Source organism: Pseudorca crassidens, chromosome 13, assembly GCF_039906515.1.
Source record: "Pseudorca crassidens isolate mPseCra1 chromosome 13, mPseCra1.hap1, whole genome shotgun sequence".
In the NCBI taxonomy this organism is placed as follows: domain Eukaryota; kingdom Metazoa; phylum Chordata; class Mammalia; order Artiodactyla; family Delphinidae; genus Pseudorca; species Pseudorca crassidens.
This window is the reverse complement of record NC_090308.1, coordinates 34570986-34586549: the sequence shown is the minus strand read 5'-3', so window position 1 is coordinate 34586549 and position 15564 is coordinate 34570986.

Sequence of the window (15564 nt, the reverse complement as noted above, 5' to 3'; positions counted from 1 at the left end):
TTATGCCTTTGCAATTACCAAGGGAAGGGATCCCGCAGCGTAAGCTGACACCCAAGAGGAAAGAAATGGCAGCCACTTGAAGAAAGAAATCCAGAAAAGCTAACATACAGGATGAAAGGTTTGTGATGAAAAAGGCCACTGAGAGAGCAGGTAATTGTAAGTTACAAAAAAAAAAAAAAAAGACAAATTCCACATGTGTCACTCTTTTCCCTGGATAAAATTCCATTTCCTAGTAGAGAAGAAGGACCAGTAAGAATCAAAGCAAATAAAATACATATTGAACACCTAGCATATAAATGTCTTGTTGTAGCTGTGGGCTGTAAGGAAGAAACAAAATGTAGAAATCAAAGTAGGAAGATAAGAAGGAGACATAATAATAGAAATCAAGGTTACAATAATTAAGAAACTGTGAAGTAAAATTCTAATACACATTTTGGACTAAATGTGAGAATTTCTAATTCCACGTTCAGCTCTATTTAGAGATGTGATCCTGTTGTGATATGGAAATAAATTGGTACCTGATGAGAAAAATGCTGGCAACTCTTCATCTCCAAGAGCTACATCTACAGGAAATTAACTATGTGGAAACGTTATGCAGATCTTAAAAAGCATTCACGGAAAATCTGCTTTGAGTAGATACCAATTTATAGTTGCCAGAGAATAAAATCAAAGCTGTGTGATTTCTTAGAAATAAATATGTAAAGGACAAAGAAATACAAAATAATTTTTCCTCCCTCAATCCCTAAAGAGAAAATTTCCTAAAACTATTTCCTCACAGATACAAGAGCTGTCTCATCATTCAAGCATGAAGCCTGAAGAATTTCAATTAGTGATACTAAAACATGTCTTCTTAAATAAATAAGTGATACTAAAACATGTCTTCTTAAATAAGTTTTTTATTCAATAGCATTCTTTTTTTCATGTTTAAATAAATGTTTGTTGAGCATGTCCCATGAGCAAGCCATGTTGCTTAAAATGAAGAATATAACCAGATCACTTGATCCCTACACTTAGGGGGCTTTAATGTGTGTTGAGGTAAGACATGTCAAAAAAACAATTCTAAGGCAAGGTAGAAGATGATAATGCCAAAAGAAAAATGAAAGCAAAATGCCAGGAAAGTTCAGAGGAAGCAGAAAGCTTTCCCGTAATGTTGGAAGGTACAAGACGTTTTTCATGGAGCACGCACCAGCTGAGTAGGACCTTGAAGAACATGTAGGATTTCTATAGTTGTAGAGAGCACTGGAGGAATTCCAAATGAACGAAATAGTGCAATAAAAGGAGAAAATGTGAAAGAACCCAAGAAGTGTTTAAGGGAAGAACATGTAGTCCAGTTGTGTATGTTTAATGATGGTACAAGTATTGTAAGAACAAAACTCTAGACTTCACAATTCTTCTAGAAGTTCCTGGCTCATACTCAGATTTTCAAGGCATGCTTTTATACAAACAAGAAACTATCTTCTATTGAAATAACATCATAAAATTTAGATCTGGGCCTTTCTAACTCAACCCTCTATTTTAGCAGAATTGAAAAACTGACTTTCAAAGAAGATAAGTGGCATTTCCAAGTTCATACAGCTAATTAATGGCAGCGCTGAGACTCATAGTGGAGCTTATATTCTGGTCTGGAAGGAAAGATTTTTCCTGGTCCATAAATACTCTCTCACTCCACACCTTCCCTCCCCATTCATGCCAAAATATGCACTGGTTCACAGGCTGACCCATGCAGTCTGTAAGGGAGGGACAGGGTATTTTCTCTGTAAGATGCTAATTGGCTCACACAAGGAGCCATTCCCTACCTTGGCCTCATTAGCTCCAGCTTCTCACCAACTCCTGGACGGGACCCTTATTAACAAAGAGGGTCAAACAACGATGTCAGCAAGAAAAGGAATTTCTAAAAAGAACCAATAGCAGTTGAAATGCATGAAATATAACTTTCTTAGATTTGACTCCCTCTAGAGTATGTTGGAGGGAAAGACTTGATCCAGGGAATTCTTTTTCAATACACATTTTAAAACATGGAAAGTTCTTGATACAATACTCCCCCTCCTCCACAAAATCTACAAGTTTTCTTTAAAAAGAAAAGCCAAAGCAATTCAGTCATTCTTAATGGAGAGAGCTAAAATGTTTCCGGCTGAGTAAACTCCTGATTTATATCTCTAACTCATCACCTGCTGATACCAGGACCAGAGACCTCTAAAGTCAAGTCATTAAATACTGGCTCTGTGATTTAAAGTATTAAAATTCCAAATTCACAGTAATAGCTTTAGTGTGAGGCAGCTAGTGTTTTTTTCTAATGGGCTAGCATTTAATAAATGCTATCAAGTAAACCTATCATGAAGCCTTTATTTCTACAACTTCAAGTTCACTAACCAAATTCAAATGATATTCAGCTTTTTCACATGTATAACGAACATACATTCATTTGTAAAATGTGTAAATGCTATGTGTTGTTTCATGGCAAGATATATATGTATGGTTTCCATACTGCAAAAAGGAAAATCCGGGACTTGCTTAATTCTCCGAAAATCATAACATCTGAATACATTTAAGAGATTCTTTCACCCGTTTTGCATTCTCAATCTCAGGTAGGCTTATTCAACATAGAAGTTTTCTCAAGGTCACTGAGTCATTAAGTATCATACATCAATAACAATGGAGGTATTTATGAAATCCCTCAAGGGAATGATACTTATGCTAGGATAATCAAGTTACATCTAATCATTTTTGTTCTTTCTAGCAGGAAACCTACATTAAGTACATATATATATATGTGTACATATATATGTATACAGATATCGATGTATTGTAGTTATGGATATAGATAGATATTTTAGTGACCTGTTTAATGAGCTTCTGCTATTCTAGGTTGGTAACCCTATTAAAGTGTTATTTTAGTATCTACCACCCCAAAATTTAAATAGCATATTTTTGGGAGAGGCATGCTATGCAGCTTGTGGGATCTTAGTTCCTGGACCAGGGATCGAACCTGGGCCCCAGCAGTGAAAGCGCCGAGTCCCAACCACTGGACTGCCAGGGAATTCCCTAAAAAGAGTATTTAAAGAAACTTGAAAATAACATGAGAGAAGAAACCATAAGATCTTAATTTGAAAATACCTTAACAGTCACCTGAATTTATGTAGGAATTCTACTCTGCAGGAAAACACATTCCACTTTAGGCAGCTCTCATGGTCCAAGACGGCCCTTATGTCCTTCTCTCTCAAAAATGCTCCTCTCAGTGAAGAAATTTCTCATTAGGCCTTGGGTCCCCAGCTATTAGCTGATTAGTAAAGTACTTTGGCTTGTCTACTAATATTAATAATTAACTTGATTGATTAATATACATTAAAGGTGCAGAGGAAAGTCAGGCTGGTGGGAACCTGTAACGAACTGCTTATTTATTTGGACACTCTGGTACATTGAGAGTTCATTTTGACTTCATTGAATACTGCAAAGCAGATAATTTCTCACTTTCTGCAGGAGTGAGAGAGAACTCCTTTTTTGACAAGTTGCAAAATGTAGTGACTAATCTTTATTATATTGTATTACACAGTTATGTGACGACTCCTGACGTCCACAGACCATTTTCCATTCCACAGACTGGACTCACTTGACTTTCTGTTTATTTAAGTGACACTTTTGTTTGAAATTCTGGGTGCTTCTTACCCCTTTGAGTCACACACTGTGTCTGGGAGCCTCTGCTCTGGCACTTTTAGCACCTCATTAATTACTAACTGTAGCAAAGTCCTGCTGTTTTGCAACTCCTCTGCCTTTCTTGGGAAAATCACAACCCCTTGTTAGAATGAGAAGGCAGGACAATAGTTATCTGCCAAATGTCCAGTTTGGAAGCATATTACAAAGGCTAATTATCTTAAGGTCTTGTAATTTCCCTAGATATTCAAACTTAGTAAGATAACTCATTGTGTCTCTGAAGTACGTTTAAGTTTAGCAACAGGGGAAATCCAGGGAGCTTTTGCATTCAGCTAACTAAGATTAAGAGAAGTTAAATGATTGTTAAAGCTATAAGTGAGAAAAAGTGATGAAATAGAATATAGTCTCCTCGTTCACATAGGCATCTTTTAGCAGGAGAGGCCCAGAGCTCAATACCCACAGGCATAATAGCACTCCCAACTTCTTTAGCACTTATTGTCTGAATCTCCAGTTTGGCTTTCAGTATGTGCTCTGCTTCAATGTTGTTTATTTTCTTATGCATACAAGTTCTGACCATCCGCCCCACCTCCCTCAGAGGCAGGGGCTGTATCCTTTAATATTCTTTTTTTTTTTTAATCTGTAGCACATAGCAGAGCACTCCACACATTTCTCTATGTAGGTATTTAAAATACACGGTATTTTCCTACTACAAAACTATAACAAATAAAAATCTAATCATATAAATCAATGCAAGGTCTTAGAAAGAACAAGTTCTTAAATGACAGCTAACAATTTTATGAAGGATTAATCTGTCAGACCAATTTGGTGTTCTATGTTAAGAGGGCAGATATATTGAACAGATGCAATGAGCATACTCCACACCAGTATTAGAAACGTGTTGTTGCACTTTGCGTCACATATACCAATAAAAAGACTACATATTCTTGAAATCAGTATTCCTCAATTTGGGGGTTAAATAAAAGAAATCCAAAGGATAGCTTTCCACAGTACTGAAGAACACCTACTCATTCCCTTCACGTTGAACCCTAAGACTCTCAGTCATGTTAACCATTCTGATTTGCTCTCTTGTCTTCCCCGAAATACTCTGGTTATCTTCTCTGAAATGTTCCCTTTCAGCACCACCCCTTTCCCAAACAAAGAGATTTAGAGTTGTTGAAAATTATTCACTGATCTAGATGCAGCAGGGGCTCTTGATAAAGTTAAGGGGACACAGACTGATTTGAGCTCTACCCACCTCCACCTCTGCTTAGACTCTATCAGATATTTTGGAACGTATATCTCATCCCACATTCTCTCCTTTCCATGTTTACCTCCCTGCTTTGTGGGTCTATTCCCTCTCGTCATCTGGTAAAAGGATATAGGGGCACTGACTAGAACCTCCTGGGAAATGTTGAAATCATACAGATGCCCAACAACCAGAGATTCTGCTTTAATTGTGTTGAAATAGAGCTCGTTCATCAGTACTTTGAAAAGCTCCCTCAAACGATTATATTGTGAAGCAGCTTCTCAAACCTTAATGTACATGCAAATCACCCAGGAACATGGTTGAAATGATTCAGTAGATTGATTCAGCAGGTCTAGAGTGGGTCCTGAGATTCTGCATTTCTAGCAAGGTAATCTCTGGGGTGCTGCTCTGTGGACCACATGTGAGCAGCAAGGCTTATTAAACTGACATCTTTGGGAACGGAGCCAGAGCTAGAGCTAGCACTTACTCACCCGCCTTCCCTTCCGCTCTCCTTCTCCCCCACATACATTACTTATATATTTTAGATTCCAGTGGTGAGTAAGACTAATAGCATGGAGGGGAAGATTGAGAATAACCTGGCAACCTGCCTCGTTGGAAAAACGATTAGGTGAACAAATGTGACAACACGCCATAGCGCCTTGTGTGGACACTGGAACGTGAGCTCTCAGGAATTGCTGCTGAAAGAGAATCTGAATGTTCTGAAGGGGCAGATGTACAGACTGGGTCATTCAATTGGTCTCAAAGGAGAGAGAGAAAAATTCAAGCGTAAGTCTTTCTTTTGAACAGGAAGAACTTCAACACCTGAACTACCCTTTCCCTATATCTTCATCAGATTTGCTTCAGAATCTGGCTTAACACCCAAGTCTTTAAAGACTGATACCTTGACTGCACTGACCTAGTTCTGCTCATTTCTCTGTAGTCTAAAGAGGAAACTTTGTAACCTTTTTATGTCCTCCTCACAACTAAATTATGAGCCCCTGGAGACCTGTGTCCATCATTTCTTTGGTATAATTTTCACAAAAGTTAATACATTTATGTTTATTGTCCACATAGCAGACATTCATCATTCTCACTAATCGTTAGTCTGGAAGCAGAATCCAAGTGATTTTCATACATTGAAGTAATTTGAAAATAAGTGACAATTTCAGCAGTACAAGTATAGGGTATTACATGGAATAAACACATTGCCTTATTTAATTGAGGAGGGTATATTTTTTTTTCCTTAAGTACAACTGAAAAATAAAAAAACAGAACAGGGCCACTTGTATAGCAAATCCATATTGGAATTCTCTATTATAAAAACAAATATGGGCTTCAGTTAGGAAAGTAAATACAAAAATATTAGATCTTCCTTCTATTATATTCAGAATTCATCTAACCCTAGACTTTGCAAATGCAAGTAAATGAAAGTCTATGAGGAATTATTAAAAGAACCAGAATTAAAATGTTTAACTCAAGGAAATGGGTAAATTCATAATATTTTAAACTGTATTAAGAGTTCTTCCTTTGAAAATGGTAATGAGAAACAAAGGCAATGCCCACAGAAGGTAGTAAAGGAATGTTGAATAAATGTGAGTGAACAAAAGAATGAACTAGTGAATGAATGAGTTGTTCTCAGACTCCACTGATGTGAAACAAAAGGATACAGATTTCTAAAACAGCACAAGTGATGAAACACTGAATGCTAAATGAAACTGTGTTCAGAATCTTGGTGTGGTCAAAAATATCCTAGTAATGAGAGTGACTGGGCTTTAGTCTCAGCTTTACCAGTGTGACCTTGGGCAGGTCATCTCATCTTTCAGGTCTCAGTTTCCTCATCTACAAAACAAAATAATATATATAGGGCTTCCCTGGTGGCGCAGTGGTTGGGAGTCTGCCTGCCGATACAAGGGACATGGGTTTGTGCCCCGGTCCGGGAGGATCCCACATGCCGTGGAACAGCTGGGCCCGTGAGCCATGGCCGCTGAGCCTGCGCGTCTGGAGCCTGTGCTCTGCAACAGGAGAGGCCACAACAGTGAGAGGCCCACGTACCACAAAAAAAAAAAAAAAATATATATATATATATATATATATATATATACTAAGTGATCTCTAAGAGCCCTTCCAGTTCTAGAATTCCATGAATTTGGGGAGTCAAATTAAACTAAAACTTTCATTAAGAACCAGAAGTTTTACCAGTTTTTAAGCAAAGATTCTAGTTTGCTTTTGAAATTTCAATTCAGTACAGAAAACTTATGTTGGCATAAGCTGCATTAGAGTGAAATAAAATTTGTTCTGTATTTTTTAAAGCTTGCAAAGAAGATTGTAAATTCCTCCCCACAAGGTCTTTAAAAACAATGCAGACTTTTGCATCTCAAGGATGCCTTTTGTGTTCTCCTGCCTCAAGTTCAAGTGTCAAACAGGTTCCCCTATTGTATTCCAGCTCCCATCTAATGGCGGTCACAGCAGAGAGCCCTGTATGTAAAGCAGCCTGAAGCCCCTTAGGACTTGGTGTTCCAGGGTGCCACAGTCACAGCAATAAGGTACACTTCAGTGGGAGGGAGTTGCAGCACCAGACTGAAATATTGGCCAAGTATGAAAAATTAGATTAACTACCAAACCCTTCAAGTTCTCTAAAACACATATATATTAATTCATCAATAGCAAACATATCTTACTCCAGGGGATTCAGCTGTGCCATCTTTCAGTCAATTTTGCCCGTTATCAGTAAGAGCCTATTGAATCTTACCTTGTAAATTATCCATTATTTTTATTATGATGGAAATTGTCTATTTTAATTCTCTTATTTATTCCCCTTCTGCACACTTGTCTTGACTTACATATGCTAAGACCTATATTGACTGAAGGAATCAGAATTTGACTTAAGGGAAGTCTCAGTAGCCCAATAACTACAAAGCTGTATTTCTCACTCATGCTGTATATCCAACATAGCCAACAGCGCGTAGAGAATGAGAGGGCTGTTCACCATAGTCCCCCAGGGACCTAGTCTGAAGAAGGCTTCATTTTGTCCTGTGCTTCCATGAACATCACAGCACTAGAAAGAAAATGTGGTAAACCTGACTCTGGTTCTTAAAGCTTTTATCTTGAAGTGACTTAGTGTCACTTCTACTCTCATTTCTTTCCACGTATACATTCTATGCCTAACTTTAAAGGGAGGGAGAGGGAGGGATATGAAATCTCTGTACATGGCTAGAAAGCATAGCGAACGGAGATAAGACTATTTGCTGAACATTCATGTGGCTACCACATGAAGCCATGCCAGGGCTGGCATTACAATTATTATAGGGAAACTCCTGTGCTCACTTTCAACCCATACTTGAGTGCTGTACAAGATGTCTCCGGCTCCCAAGAAGGTCTGTCCTTGAACTATTATGTTAGGTCCCACCAGCATAGGGAGGAATTTTAGTTCATCCTCTGATCTTTGATTATAAGTTCCTTATGGACTTTTTACACAAGGCCCTAGATATCCGTAACAATTGTATCCCTCCTATATGAAAAGAGACATGAATGATTGCCTGTCAAGAGGAGACTAGACTATGACTTCTTTGTCCTACTCTCCTACTGTATTTCTTCCTGTTCCAGAAGAATTCTCCATGTCCTCTTCCTTCTGACAGGGAAATCTTTAGTGACTACACTGTGACTTTCAGTGGAACTCTGTATTTGTATCTCCAACTTTGCTTGTATACATAAAGGGAAGTTTTAAAGTATAGAAATATCTTGACTCTCAAAAAATCTATGGCAAGGTGAATATTACTGGGAATTCAAGAAAGGCAACATTGAGACTCAAAGCAGAACAATGAAATTGTGGTCTAGGTGATATCTGCCCTAACCCACAAATAATAAATAGCCTTGATCCAATAGATACAGTAGCCGTAGGGCAGCATAATTTTCAAGAGAATGAAAAGTTCATGTGCTTAACATTTTCAAAATTGGTATCTTCAAATTAAGCAACGTGGAATATTAAACTTCAGGGCTATAAACTAAAATGCTTTTCACTAGCTGGTACAGTCTTTATTTAAAATGTAGCATGGGTCCTAGTATACAATCAGAAATATCTATGTTGCCATTGAGGGTTCCCCCAGTTAAGCATTTAGAAGTTGTTCATATCAGAGAAAATCCTTTCATATAATTCTCACTAAGAGGTACCAACAATAGCAGCAATTTTGATAACAATTAATTTTTCAAAGAAAATGGATAAAACGTAAAAATGGCGTAGTATGTTTTGCCTCACCTTTTTGTGTTCAAGAGTATATACTCATCTATTTTCAATCATCAGAGCACTTTCTGTACAATTTTTCTTCTTTCCTAAGTCATAGGACATGCCTACTCTCAGGTGAAGCTGTATCAGGGAATTTTAAATTACTTTCAGAACAATCCATTGTTTAATCTTTGCCATAATCTCCTCCTATGGTAAGGGGATTGCAGTAAGGTGTCTAATTTACATTTTTGTTAATGCTTCTTTGGGGTCACTCCTAGAAAACTAAGTTCATCCTTGAAACAGTCACACTTCCCCTTCTGCTGCTTTTTCTTTCAGCTTCTGTTTCTGCCCTTACTTTTCAACCTCCCATAGTCACTGAGCATCCTTATTCAACACAAGTCTCCACATACTCATGTTTCATAATGCCCTGCACATGTTGGACCTTCTTCCCTTGCCACATGTCAGAGATCTGTTAAGAAAAAACAATCTAATTAAAATAATTCACTCCTTCTTAACTTTCTTGGGAATACTTGCCTTTAAATAAATTTTTAATTATGAGGATTTCAAGTAGTATACATGTGAACAATTTCAACAATGGGACTAGACAGATGAAAAATATGTACAGTCATATGCACACATAGAGAAAAAGTAGCCTTACATCTTCCCTACATCTGGGGCATACCACCCAGGCCAACATGAAATCAAAATCAAAATATGTTTCTAGAAAGAAAGGTTTACGTGAGGGTAGAGCAGAAAGAAAGAATGGCAGAGCTAAGCTAATCCTTTACAGCGGTCCCCCGCCTTTTTGGCACCAGGGACCAGTTTGGTGGAAGACAAGTTTTCCACGGTCGCAGCGGGGGAGAGGCAGATGAAGCTTTGCTCGCCCCTACTCACCTCCTGCTGTGCGGCCAGTACCTAACAGGCCGCAGTTGGGGACCCCTGCCATCACTAACGTGTGAACTAGGGTTAGGTTTCAGAGTAGGGCGCTTCTAAAGTGGGGAGGGGGCTTCCCTGGTGGCGCAGTGGTTCAGAGTCCGCCTGCTGATGCAGGGAACACGGGTTCGTGCCCCGGTCCGGGAGGATCCCACATGTCGCAGAGCGGCTGGGCCCGTGAGCCATGGCTGCTGAGCCTGCGCGTCCAGAGCCTGTGCTCCGCAACGGGAGAGGCCAAAACAGTGAAAGGCCCACGTACCGCAAAAAATAAAAATAAAAATAAAATAAAATAAAGCGGGGAGGGCTAGATTGCCCAATGGATGAGACTCAGCAGGGGACGTTTGGGTAAGATTGGGTGACCAAAATCCTGTCTGGGAGAACATGTTGCAAAGAAATACCAGAATGTGTAGCGGATGGTGGAGCGTTGGGGCTAGGGTGGGAGAATGAGAGCAGCCAGACACCTAGAAAGGCTGACCTTCATTTTTTTGTTGGTTACTATAAATATACTCAAACACTTATAAGAAATTGGAGAAATGAAACGTCATTTTTCTCCCATGAGAGGAATCCACCCACAGTGCAGCTACAGTAAACTGGTCAAATCATTAACCCACAAAGACCCCTGCATAGGTATCAGCCATTAACAACACTCCCACATAGTCAATATTGAGCCACATTGAATTGCCGGAGGAGGAGGCCTGATACCATTCCAGGAGCATGGCTGCCTCCCTAGCAAGCGGGCAGCCAACCTTGACCACCGACCTTCACAAAACAAGATAGAAGGAGAGCTTATCCTTCCACCTCGGAATTAGGGCCAATCTAAGCAAGGGAAGGAATCCCTCCTTATCCACATTTTAAGACTCACCATTAGTTCTTTAAATGCTGCCCATCTTAGACACAGAGTTTGTCTCCCCTCACCTTTCCCCAAAGCATTGTTCCTTTTTCCTCTTCCCACAACATACCACCAGCCTTATCACATAGCATTTATCTCGTGGAAGCTTTAATGGTTTATGTGGCTGTCTCCCTCACTGAGGGTGTTCCACTGGAAGGCAAGGCCCTAATCCTCATAGTTTTGTATCCCTGGAGCCTAGCGTGGTGCTTGCCACATGTCCAGTGAATGCTGAAATAAGGGTAACCAGCTGACCAAAAGTAGCTACCCAAATGCATTGGTAACAACAAATGTAAACCATAAATGATAGGTAAATATATAGGTAGAGAGAGGTTGTTTTTGTTTTGTTTTTTAAGAGTTGCTTTGATGAATGTTTCCTTAAAGCTTGTTGTTGCACATGCCCTTATGTGCCTCTACATGCCATTTTATTTCTGTCATAAACCATAACATTGTTTTTAACCAGAGCACCAATACAACCTATAAAGTCATCCCTTGCATGTTCTTATCTTAAAGACCTCGCATAAGTCTCTGCTTCTTTGTCCAGCCCGGAGTTCACTCATAGCAGGCACCATCAACATACATTTCTGGAATGAAGGGATGACTGACTTACCTTAGCTGCCACCCTTCACTACCCTTTCCAATAAAGTACCCTCACTCACCTATGGAATGTAAAAGACTGGTTTTAGACCTAGCAGGAAAAAATAAATATAAAAAATGACTTATTCAAAACAGCCTTAAAATCAACATCATCTTTTGCTACTGCTGTATCCTGACTACTTTGCTCCTTCCCTTCCTACGTATCACCTTGTTGCTGACGCCTGGCTACAATTTTGAACAGGAACTTCGCTTTGCTCCTTGCCATTCTGATTCTAGTTTTTCCCTCTGGTTTAGCCCACAGCCATGCTCTGATGTCTGTTGTATGCCTGCTTCTTTACTTGCGAAGCCTTCCTGGCTTGTAACCCTGCAGCCTCCTCTATTTCCCTCCCCTTCACCCAACTCAGTTTTAATCAGAGTGCATTCCTCTGGAAAGGCCAGACAACATGGTAGAAAAAGCACTGGCTTTGGGCTTCCCTGGTGGCGCAGTGGTTGAGAGTCTGCCTGCCGATGCAGGGGACACGGGTTCGTGCCCCGGTCCGGGAAGATCCCACATGCTGCAGAGCGGCTGGGCCCGTGAGCCATGGCTGCTGAGCCTGCGCGTCCGGAGCCTGTGCTCCGCAACGGGAGAGGCCACAACAGTGAGAGGCCCGCATACCGCAAAAAAAAAAAAAAAAAAAAAAAAAGCACTGGCTTTAAGTCAGACAACCTGGTTTCGAGACCCAGCTCTGACACTTATGCATCACTTCAGGACCCCGCAAGAATTTTTGGAAGATACTTTTAAAAAGGACTATTTATAATAGCACAAAGTGAAGGGAAACAACAGGAGATGTTAAGGCACCCAGGAACTAGTCATTTCCACTCCTAGGTAAAGAGGCAGGGAGAGTCAATGGTGTTATTGAAACCTGGTTAAGAACTAGGGCCACAGAAAAGGGGCTGCTTGACGGAGCTGTGGTCACCCCTAGGGATACAGCCATTTCCAGAACTATGTCGAAGAAGCGAGGGAGCAGAATCACTCTTTCCTCCCATACTCTGATCTCCTGCTGGTGCCCTCACTGATTGAACTCAACCAGGAATCAGAGGAAGAAAGTTCTGGGGATTTGTCCATAGAAATCAACATCCTGGGGGTCAGGGAAGGCAGAGAAAATAGATGTTGGGGTAATATAACCAGAGTAGTTTCTATATAAGTTTAGGCAAGCAACTTTATCTTTCTGGCTTACGTTGTCTCATCTAGGAAACAATGTGTTTTGAGGCTGTTTTGAGGTAACACATGCAAGAGCAACTGCAAAAGTGTTGCTCATTAAAATTATCCCTCATGTAGCCTTGCCCACGACATCTTATCGGACTTGTATGTCGTCGACAGTAATCCTTCAGCCTAAGTCTGGGACCACAGCCACTCAAGCTTCACTGTTGACTTTCTGAAGCGTTTCCTGGGACAAAGGAGACATGGATATCAGTCCTCATCCAAAAATATAAGTAGGAAAAAGAAAGGACTAACACAGAATAAAAAGGAAAGGCTGTGCTCAGTAAAATCCATGTTCCTTCCTCACTTACAATTCCTAAAAACAAAAGCAGATTGAGTGGTATCTCCATGAGGTGCAAAAGTCCTTTACTCTAATCTCTATGGGCGTCTGCCCAGAATCTGAGGTTTAAAATGTGTTCCTCCTTGTCCCAAAGTCTAGAGACATCTAGACAGATTAAACTAGTCCTGGACCTAATTTGCCAGGCCAGCGTCATCTAGGATTCTTGTAAGGGTTTAGGCATTTCCAGAAAATCAACGCGTTTACAGGCAGATTTCTAAATCTGGACCTATTCAGTTAAACATAATTCCGTAAGTGAAAGATGTGATGTCACGTAACTAGAAATAGCGTTGACATTTGCAATTACAAGTCTGTCTTTCTTTTTTGGATATATTGCCATTATTTTCAGAGCTGAAAGGGACTTTGGAGATGATTTACTTGAATTCCCTCATTTTTCAGATAAAGAAAGCTGAAACACAACAATAAATTCAGAACAAGGACTCACCTTGATCCCTAGATTCTTGCCCTTCTTACCACAACACACAGCCTCTTTCTGTTAAAACTCTGTAGTCAAACAAAATTTTCTGAGGTAGTAAATAATTTATATTAAGTACTACCAGATATTCACTTTTTAAATGAGCCCAGCAAAGAACTGATTTGTGAAAGTTTTTAAAAATAGGCACACCAGACAGTGCTCACCACAATTTTATAAGTGTCCCATAACTTCATCTGGGAGGAAGAACATTCTTTCTTGTTGACAGAAAGTAATTCATCATGGGTCTTGATTTTCTCATGTTCTTAATGCTATATAACCATTTAATCATTTTTAAAATCGCTATAATAATTCTGTCTCCTTTATTTCTCTTTCTAAAAATAGTAGTTTCCTTCATCTACTCATTTCAATGGCTTTTAAATACTGCTGTCTGCTCTCTATTTCAGGGATGACTTCTAGCTGCATCAGTTAGTTACACAGACACCACCCGGAGGACCCTGCTTGACTTACTCACTCAGATGCCTCCAGATCTGAGTAACTGGAGGGTTGAGCATTTTCAGGATCTGCATGTTAGCTCTGTGGTATAATGACTGATGTCAGCCCGAACTTTGCCAAACAACTCTCATCACTACCAGTTATGTACCATTCCAAACTATTGGGCTTGCTCTCTCTTTCTGGAGCACACCCCCCTTTCACATATTTGCAGTATGGATTCAACAATATGACAATCATTTTCTTTCCTTAAAGTGGCACTGCTGCAAGTGACAAAAATAACTTGTTACTGTTGTCACTGCCTGGTGGGGGAGGTAGAAAAGGAGAGATGAGAAGTTACGGTAACTAGTCTGGATGTGTTTAACCCTCTATCTTTATCCAAAACTATTCTATTCTCCTGGCTGACTCAAACTCCTGGTTATCTAAACTCCCTGGGACTTTGATGTTTTCTGGAGAAAAATAGCAAGGAAATGTTGACTTCTATGCTGAGCCTATGGTTTTTAACTTGCTTTAGGCTTGGGCCCTGGAATTCATTGGCAGCCACAGGCTTCTGTGAGCACTGTTTTCTTGATTAAAAAAAAAAAAAGTGCTATGTTGCACAAAATAGGCCATGGCAAGCTTTCCATAAGCTGTAAGGACAGTCGAGGGACGCAAGGCTCAGCCAGGGAAGTAAATACACACTTAATAGAACGGTAACATGGATCAGGAAAAAGTTATTCTAAAGCATAGTGTCAAGAGAGAAAGAATACACTCGCCGTTTATTTAATGTTTTCCTTATGTTTCCTCAGAGCAGCACTTATTCCTTGACAAGCTTTTCCTGCCCACTGCATCTAGTTCTTTTCTGGGATGGCTCAAGAACTGCAGCTTCTCACTGTGTTTGTTTATTTATTTACACGCCCATTCCTGTCCTCATCCAAACTAACATATGTCTGCACAACACACAGTGAAAAAAGTAAATTCTTTCTTCGTGTTTATTTCCCTGAACTTGTTCACCAAATTGCTTTTTTACATCCCCTTTTGCAATCTCATCCCATCCGGCTCAAGTATCCCGGATTAGAAAGGCCGTCTCTGGAGTCCTTTTCAAAGGGAGCCTCCCACAGCCTTTAAATCCCCCACGTTTTATGGTGCAGATATTCAGGATCTGAGGTATTAAGAAGGAAAGCAAAGCTGACTGAGACGGGCATAGAAAAGTAGAGTAGCTTCTTTTCTGGATAATCATTATGGGAATTGTCCTGTTGTCTGCAACTTTTCTGGTTCAAAGTAATAAACTCGGTCATTCTCAACTGGACATTATGCAACAGATAAAGGAAGGGAGTGTGTGTGTGATGTATGGAAAATACAGTTCCATCACAGAAACAGAAATCTTGCAAATGGGAATTTTTAAATAAGCCCCAAATCATAATCTTGATGGGTTGTTGTCTTCCCCATAATAAAGAACCTAAAGAAAACTATTCCTGCCTCCAAAATTCCAATACAGGAATGCAAAGTAATAAATGATATTTAATTAAGGAATTCATATGGGAAGACCCAGTC